This window comes from Limulus polyphemus, unplaced genomic scaffold (assembly GCF_000517525.1).
Source record: "Limulus polyphemus unplaced genomic scaffold, Limulus_polyphemus-2.1.2 Scaffold7413, whole genome shotgun sequence".
NCBI classification, from domain to species: domain Eukaryota; kingdom Metazoa; phylum Arthropoda; class Merostomata; order Xiphosura; family Limulidae; genus Limulus; species Limulus polyphemus.
In genome coordinates, this window is record NW_013673023.1 from 10550 (window position 1) to 20285 (window position 9736).

The 9736-nt window shown below is 35.4% G+C and overlaps 1 protein-coding gene across 1 annotated transcript in view; it reads left to right on the forward strand.

The window, feature by feature from the left end:
- The first annotated feature begins 5919 nt into the window (after positions 1 to 5919).
- The window catches only part of LOC106474595 (MAP/microtubule affinity-regulating kinase 3-like), a 24957-nt gene continuing 21140 nt past the window's right edge, over positions 5920 to 9736 (forward strand). Inside the window, exon 1 of the mRNA XM_022402908.1 lies at positions 5920 to 6100. The gene's annotated coding sequence lies outside the window, so the exon portion shown is untranslated. The remainder of the gene's footprint in view (positions 6101 to 9736) is intronic.

Below are 9736 nucleotides of genomic sequence, written 5' to 3' on the forward strand. Positions count from 1 at the left end.
TTTTGTTTTATTTATGTAAAACTGAGTGATCTGATAATTACGTTTTTTGTGTGTTTCCAATTAACCTTTCGACTTTCTCAAAACTTGTACTGGTCCCGATGAAGCTGCAATGGCGAAACGTAAAATGAAATAGAAAAGTTTTTTTTAATTATATAGAGTAGAGGCCTATTTTTCTGTATTTATTTCATTGCTACTGGGCACAGTGATTTTGTTTTAGAAGAAAAAACTTGTGCATCCACATTTACAGTAAACTGTAATTCACCTATCACTATTGTCACGTCCCATATATAAGTTACTATGTTGCTTTTTTTATCTCAATGCTCCTTCGAGCCGTTAAATAAGTTGAGTCAACATTGAAACGATATAGAATGTCAAGAATCACAAAATATGACATTAAAAACAAGGTGCTTCAAAGTTGAATGTCAGTGTTGAATTTTGGAATGCATATAGTGTTGGCCCGGCATGGCCAGGTGGCTAGGGCGCTCGACTCGCAATATGAGGGTCGCGGGCTCGAATCCCTATCCCACCAAACATGCTCGCCCTTTCAGTCGTGGGGCATTATAATGTGACAGTCAATCCCATTATTCATTGGTAAAGGAGTAGCCCAAGAGTTGGTCTTACATTGCCAAATTAGGAACTACTAGCGCAGATAGCCCTCGTGTAGCTTTGCGCGAAATTAAAAACAAAACAAAACAAGCATATAGTGTTAATTTCATTTTAAAAGGGTTTACCCACATTCATTCTTCAGTAGAATACGGTCCGGTAACTAGGAAAACCCATTCTTACATCATGCAATCACTTCATGCGCGTAGCAATAGTACATTCGCACACGCGAGTGACCCTTTTCAGGCCATGTCCATTAAATGTATAACATCGAGTTTTCTGATATAAACTTCTTCTTTTTTTCTTTTTTGTTCAGTGTCAACATAAAGTTTTGTTCACATAAACATCCCATAAATATCAATTGAAAACATATAGCACTAATCCTATTTTCACATAAAATTCATCCAACACTCAAGAACCAAATCAATAGTTAAGGGGGAAGAAATAGGTCCAGGTGCACCTGATCCTTCCAGGTCACATGACCAAATAACAACCAATTGAAACATCAATATATCCACACTTAAAATTTGTTATTAAACTTAAATGTGAAAATGACTTTTGTATGAATAGATTGTAAACTGATTGTTTCTGTTAATAAACGAATTGTACAAGACGAGGAAACTACTAAATGTGGAACAAAAACAAGGTGAAACATTCACAAACTTAAAATAATTTCACTCACGAATATGAAGACAACATTTCACATAAAAACACTTTATCAGGTTTCCAGTTGAGAGAAAACGGTTTCTGAATTTTAAATTAAGTCTTTACCTTTACCTCGGCAAGTATTTCGATTTCAACCATTCAGCCTCAAGATCGGAAAGACCTCAGAGCTGAATGTAATCGGGGGTGTTTAGAAACATGCGTCTAGATTGACGAAACAGATTTATACTGTACGCCCATAATGGACGGTTGAGACGTCACTTCATAAGAAAATAAAAGTTTTGATGAATAATATTTAATCCACTACTAATAACGCTAAACAATAATGAATAATTAATTATGATATTTCACATGTTCTCCAAACACTAAAGTTATTTCGGATTATTACTGGTTAGTAAAGGGCCAAACAAACATCGAGACCAAACAAACTATTCACATTACACCACTATATAAAGCCTGGATTACTTATTTCCCTTCCAACACTGCTCCAGATGTCGTTATTGTCTCTACCCCAGTTTCTTCCCTACTGTCAGTTTCCTTACGTTGTCCTGTTGACAACGATCATCTACCCATATGTGTTCGTATTGCTGATCGCTCCTCTCCCGTGTCACCACCCTACCGACGACTCCACTATTATTTTCATAACGCAGACTGGAATGATTACAGACCTTGACCCCACCACTGTTACAAGTGTTGATGCCTTTGAACATTCCCTGACATCAGCTCTTTCCTTTGCAGGTGCTCGTTAAATCCCCTCTTTGCTGTCATATACTTTTCGTTCCTCCAACGAGCCATCACACTTTTTCGCCGTGCCTCCTCACTCCTCCAGGACTATCACCATTCTCATGATCCACTTGTTTTACACCAATCCAGAAGTCTCCAACGCACAGCCAGAAATTTCATTCAAGCTATTAAATGTCGCCGTTAGCCTTACCTGTGCAACAGACTTCGTCATTCCCCTTCCTCCTCTCAGTTTTGGACTCAGTTTTGCATCCTCACTGGCCAGTATTGCTCATCTTTCTATACTTGTGGATGGTCAGGTTCCTGCTACCACGCTCCTCAAGGCCAATGCTTTTGCACACCATTTTGAGTCGCAGTTTAATCCTCCACCACCACATCCCCTTAACTTTGATGATTGCTCTGACATCTTATGAGTGCCTCATCATACTTCTCTGACTCTTCGCTCCTCTCTCACCCATGTTCTGTAAACCAACTCCCTGTGTGCTCCAATTACTGTTCAAGATGTCCGACTTGCCTTATGTTATCGTCGCAACTCAGCCCCAGGTCCAGATGATCAAACGTATTCCCATCTCTCTAATGCATCTGCTCGGTTTATTACCCCATTGGCCTTATTCTACAGTTTTCTACTTTGCACAGGTTTCTTCCCTACCAGTTGGAAGTTATCAACCATACTTCTTTTCCCGAAACCATCCAAACCACTAGTTCAACTAGATTCCTATAGGGTCATCAGTTTAACCAGTGTCTTAAGCAAGACTTTTGAATGCATCCTTGTTCGTCATCTCCACTCTTTCATTGCAGTCAATCTGTTGCTTCCACATACCCTGGCAGGTTTCCGCCCTCATCTCTCCACTGCAGATCAGCTTCTCAAGCTCTCTAATTTAATTACAAACCACTTCAACACCTCTAAACCTTCATACCTCGTTCTATTTGACTTTGAAAGAGCCTTTGATTCTGTTTGCCACGGAGGCTGATCTACAAACTTCAACGCCTGTCTTTTCCTGCTTCCTACATTAGACTTATTTTTCCTTTCTCCGGGATCACCGAGCTACCATTTCCGTCCATGGTATTCATTCTTCATACGTGCTGGCGTTCCACAGGGATCCGTCATTTCTCCTCTACTGTACACCCTGTATGTTGCTGAAATGCCAGTTCCCCGGCACCAATTTGCCTTTTTCAATACGCTGATGACACAGCTTTCCTTGCCCTTTGTTCTACAGTGGTCACCCTCAACAAAGTCGTCAACTCTTTTCTTTTCTGGTGCAGACACTGCAGGATTCACCCTCATAAAACCAAAGCTATTCTATTTGGGATGACTCACCACAAGTTTCATCCATGCCGCTCTTCATATCTGTTCGATGTCCGACTTGACAACATTCCTATTACCCTATCCAATACAGTTAAATATCTTGGAGTTACCTTTGATTGCCATCTCACCTGGAAAGCACACCTAGCCATCCTACACATGAAGGTTAATTCCAGGCTTAATTTAATTCGCCGTCTCCGTGGTTCATCCTGGGACTTAAATCCCCAACTCCTTTTATATTCCTACCAAGCTTTTGTCCGACACTGCCCCACCTATGGTCATGTTGCCTGGATATCTGCTCCATCTTCACTCTATCATCGGCTGGAAGTTTTGGAAGACCACGCTTTATGCCTAGCCTTTCAATTAAGTCGTTCCATTCCTACACAGAAATTATACTCCCCCCCCATACTCGCACATCTATGCAAACTACGTGTGAAGTATGTTAACCGCTGATTCGATCATCACAACCTTATTTACGACTAAATACTATCCAATTCGGTGAATACCTCTCCCAAATTCTTACCTCCGACGGGTCATCTCCTGAACCTCTACCTCATGCCTTTGTTACCTGATCATCTCGACTACAATGCAACTCCGATGCCTGATCTTCCACCACATATCTATCTCTGATTACTTTTCTTAATAGCGTGCATTAAACTCGTCTTCACCATCTCAGTACCTGTTCTCACTCATTCATCTCTCGTTGCTTCTTTCCACTACGTACTTCTACATGTCCTGGCCACTGAAAGGGCGTAACCCTCTGTTGGCTCTGGAATGAAATGTCGTCAAAATAAAAAAATCATTTCCCTTGTTCTTTCAACCAACATTAATGAGCTGTGACTTCAGCGAAACTAGTCTACTGCAACGGAAATAGTGAATCAAAGAATAGATTAGGTTTCTGCGTTCAACCTTTTCTTTATTGAAATTCACGGTTTGGTGAAGAAAAGATATTTACAACTAAATGGAAAAAAAAAATCATACCTCTCTAAGCAGTAAGTTTTTAATGTCATATTCATAAAGTATTTGATGTTTGTTCGTAATATGTAAAATGATCAGTATCATTCGAAGTATTAGGACATTTTGTATATAACAGACCCTGCACAAATATGTTATAATACACTGTTTCATACCACATAATTTTGTATATAACAGACCCAGCACAAATATGTTATAATACACTGTTTCATACCACATAATTGCATAAACTGATGGCCGTGATATTGTTGCAAGCTGTATTTTTAATGTAAATTGTTTGTTAGCTAGAGGGAGCTGAGAGTCGTACTGATGATGTTAGAATCGAAAAGTTTAATAATGATACGGGCGTAAAAAGTTCTAAAGATTTTCCAGTACATTTGAGGGTAGATTATATATAGAGGGCAACGAAGCATCAAGAAGAGGGAGAGAGATATTATAGTAGTTTCTAGCTGGGTTTACGACGTTAAAATTGGGTTTGGATACCCGTAGTGGGCAGAGCACAGATAGCCCATTGTGTTTTTTGTTGTTAAGCGCAAAGCTAAACAATGGGCCATTTGTGCTGTGCCCACCACGGGTACTGAAACCCGGTTTTAAGCGATGTGAGCCCTCAGTTTTGCAACTGACCTTTTTAGGGACAGCCCATTGTATATAGCTTTGCGCTTAACAACAACTAGATGGTCTCCATGTAAAATCAATCAGTCAAATTATTTGAAAACAATACATAATGTACGATATATGACTGAAGCATACAGTAATTAAGTGTATCATTAATTACACTGGTACCAGTAATAACATTTAACATAAGCTGTAATCTTTGGTCACATACATATTTGAATTACTTCTCTAACTTACATTTTGTTGTGTTGTAATATCCTAGTGCTTGGTCTCTTGCACTACAGAAAGGCTCATTACTTTTACAATGTCCTCTATCCTTGTATTTCCTGAATGTAATTTAGAAGCTAGGAAAATATTATAAATATATAATTTGTAATATCAAAGTGTTTACTAACAATTTTAATATTCTTCATTTATATTATTCTCATCTCTCCATTTGCATGTGTGGTACTATTTGGATTCTGCGACAAGAATTGATAAGTTTTAAATAATAAAAAAACGTATATATATTAGTAAAAATGCTATTGTCATGATGTTATACCTAAAAATGTGTTAGAAACTAGCCGTGATTTCCTACGGCGATATCGCCCGGTAAGTTAATGGACTTATAACACTAATATCTAGGATTTGATTACGCGCGGCGGTTAGAGGTCAGATAGCCTATTGTGTAGCTTTGCGGTAGATAACACATACACACACAAATTAAAAATACGATATAAATTGACGTATAATTAAGTTATTCTTTTCTTAAATTCCATCTTCGAATATTGAGAAAACGTTTGAAATCTATGGTGACTTTTTCATTTTACTTTTATTTTCTGTGTACCACTGAGAAATAATTGTAGAAATATGTTATATAACACGATAAACACGTTTTAAAATTCTGTGTGGAAATATATATACACCAATAGTATATATTGAAAACTGCAGAACTAATTATGACGTCATGAATGAGTCATTTTACTAATGTAGCGGTTGGCTGTATGAAAGGGACAAAAAATGTCTGCGCAGAAGCGGGTTTTCTTGTTCCTACCGTGGATAACCTGTTCCATACGCCATGTCATTTATGCCTTTAGCTATTAGAGTAATTTATGAAACTTTATGTTATTTTATTTGAGTTTGCATACTCGCGAAGCGATGAGTGGATTTTTATGATCAACGTAACTTTCATTAACGAGAAACAATAAAGGGAAGAAGGTTGTAAGTATTGTTAATGTTTTAGATTTCTAAATTATTTGCCTACGACAGGCTACGTTAAAAAATTCGCAATACTAAGCAAGTTCCTATCGTTATAGCCTTAGGCAAGACACTCCCCGGATGCTTTCGTCCAGTCCTCGGGTAGATGTTAATGAATTTTTTTTGTCAATCCACGGTAGGTTTAGGAGCTTTGGTTATACTTATAAGTACTACTATTACTAGAAACGTTTGAATTTTAATATCTTAAATTTATCTTTAAGTAATACCACTATTAATAGCATTATACTATATTATTATTACTATTAGTTTATGACAAATTTCATAGGTTACACAATTTCTAGATGAAATTGAAAATGCAACCGGGAGAACTTAGCCTAATCGGTTTTAGTATTACACTTTACAGTTAAAATTACACTTTAAAATTACAGTTTTACACTTTCTAATACTGAAATTGTTAGTATTAGTATTACTACTGTACTTTTCAATTTCATAGTATTAATATTTAAGTTATCAAACTTAAGAAAAGTTGATTGTAGATTGTTAATACCAGTAAATAAGTTTAATTACACCTGACTTAAATGGGTTTAAGTTTCATGTGGATGAATTCTTAAATTCCATATACTAACGTTTTACAAAATTTTAGGCCCATCAGTGATAAAGGTAAGCTAAGCCTAACGTTTCAGTTCAATGACCAGGTGAACTATTACTAGTATTAGTATGACTGAGTATGATAACTAGTTAATATGAGCATGAACAAAATGTTATGTTTTTCTAGTCAACTTCATTGTATTTTGTACGACTATTAAACTGATGAAGTAACAAAAGTGATTATGCTAGTGAAAATGTGTAGTGCTAAAGAAGTAAATTTTTTCAAGATTCACATATTTGACATTTTTCTTTACCTTGAATCGTAGTTATTGAATTAGTTGAAGCTGGTGGTTGTGTTTGCCCAGTTAAACGTAATTGGTGTGCTTATATCCATTTCATTCACAATAAGTGTAATATGGTACTGCATAAGTAATTTACTACCATAATAATAAAAATACCCGATAAAAACAAATTATGAAAGTATTTAATCACGCCAACTACTTTACGTTAAAAACATGATTGTGCAAAACATTTCCTCTTTATCAGAGGTGTCAGCGATGTTACTATGTGCTTAACCATTGAGTTATGTGACTTAGCTCAATTCTTATGGATCTTTCAGCTGCATATGTAATGTAGATGTGACCGTCATTTCTCACACAAGTGTCTACAGAATGGTTTTCACATAATATACACTATCACATCCAGGTCTCTCTGTGTTTCAAAATGGTTTAAAGAGAATTATCTTAAGATTTGATGCTGATTTTGGCCACAGAAAACAAGAAGGGATTTCTGAAAAAACAAGTTTTACTTTCAAAAGAAGTAAAATGTGAATTGAAGTTCATGAGACAAAATTGTTTTAGGTTTGACTGAAAGAAAATCAAGAGGTTAGACTAATTATTTTTGTACCAAATATCCAGTTACTTTTCAAACCTACTATAATTAATAAACAACATTCACTGCCTCATTACAAAAATCCTTCCAGAAATACTTGGTATATGAAAAATAACTATACCTCAAAACAAGCCTTTATCTAAATCTTCAAGGCATCACCCGGTATGATAAATGTTCCTATACCCACATTCTTAGGGAAAACTGCTTCATAAAAAACTTATCATTGTTCTTGTATGGGTCCCATTAAATTTGGCTTTTTAACACAGGTTTTAAGTAACTGCAAAATACAAGTTTTAGTTTTAAAAATGTGTAATAAAAATAATTTTTTGCTTCAGTATGAGTGGATCCTTAACTTATTAATATTAAAAGGCTAAAATTCAAGGTACTCGTGTAAATAGATAATCGAAAGTCAAATGATCAATGGTCTCAGAATAAAGTTTTTAAATTGAGTACTTAAAAAACATTAATCAATCGAGTGGTTTAATGATCCTTAACTTATTACCAAACAAACCTGTTAACTGGTTGTACCACAGCTGTTGATTGTGCATAAGTAGATTAGGGTGTATCTTTATTAAATGTTAACAATAATGTAACCAAAACTAAAAATTACTTGAGCACTGTGTAACTGCACTTGATTTATTAATTTTCTGTATTTGCTTTGGTGAGAAGCTGTTTTGATTTAAACAGATTATATTTTTTATGGTTATAAGTGTAAATGAATAAATACAGCAAATTTAGATAATACAAATCCTTAATGTTTTAAGAGTGAAGAAAATGTGGTAATTAGATCCAATGTTAGGCCTAAATGTAACCCAACTACAGACATAAATGATCAGTTAAAGCCTGTCAATGATTCGTATGTTAAGAAATTAAGAACATTATTTTTGAACAAAGATGAAATGGGCAGCAATTATTTGTTCATAATTCCTTGGAGAACTGAGCTAGAAAAGTAGTTGGGGTATTACAGACACATAGATTCAAGTAATTTATGGAAACTAGAAAAATCAAAGAATCTTTCTACTTCAATACCAAAAAAACATTGCTAAATAGAGACTCGGGCCTGGAAGTTAACAGTTTGTGGTTATCGGTGGTAAATTCATCTTGTTCTACCAACCACATTACAAGAACCACCAGCCAATCACATCGCTTCTACTTAAATCCTCCAAGTTACCATATAAACCCCTGCAGAAACTGGTGCACACTGATCTGAATGACATATTTTCTACATTAGTTTTTTTTGTAAATTGTTTGAGACTATCCCTATAAGTGTCATTCTTAACTAGGCAGTTACTGCTCATTTTACCTTTGTTCATTAAAATTATTAAGTCATGTACAAAAGAACATCACTTTTGTTATATATATTTTTATATTTGTCAGAATGATTGAAGCTTTTGCATCAATGCATTCTGATCAGAAGTTTTTGTTTTATGACACTCCATACTTCTAATTAGACCAGTGTATTAAGCTAGCTATATTGATTACTGGGTTAATTTTGCTTTGATCAGAAGTTAATGATATGTTAACATGATAGATGTACATGTTAAATACTACTATCAGTAATATAGCCTAATGACAATTCAGTAGCCATCTATTTCCCTTTGTAAAATTGTGACGCATGCATTCATGGCACATAAAAAAAGCTGCTTGGGCACTGTTAAATGCACCTTAATATACCCACAGGTTACATTATTTCCATATTAATTGAAATTTTGTATGATCTTGATGTCATAAAATGTCAGAATAGTTAAGTAATCTTGCTTCATTCAGTGATAGGTAAAGATGAACAAACTAGATGTTTGGATTTGGGGGATCAACTCAATGGAATGGATGATTTATATTTAAGTAGGATAGTAGCTGGCTTGTTAGGATGGGCTATTAATTCAGCTCTAAGGGCAGCTTTAAACCAGGACTAGAAAATGGTAATGTCCAGGAAAAACAAGATGTGGGGAAAAGTGTAGTGTAGAAACAAAATACAGAAGGTTTTAGGGTCGGTTAAATTGTTATTATTGTATTGCTAGAAGTATAAAAAATGTAATAGATGACTTTGTGAGCACTGGAAGGGATGTAATGAGAATAGCTGATATATGTGATTTTAGGTTATTTAATAGGGATAGAATACTTTGATATATGTGAATTTTAGGTTATTTAATAGGGATAGAG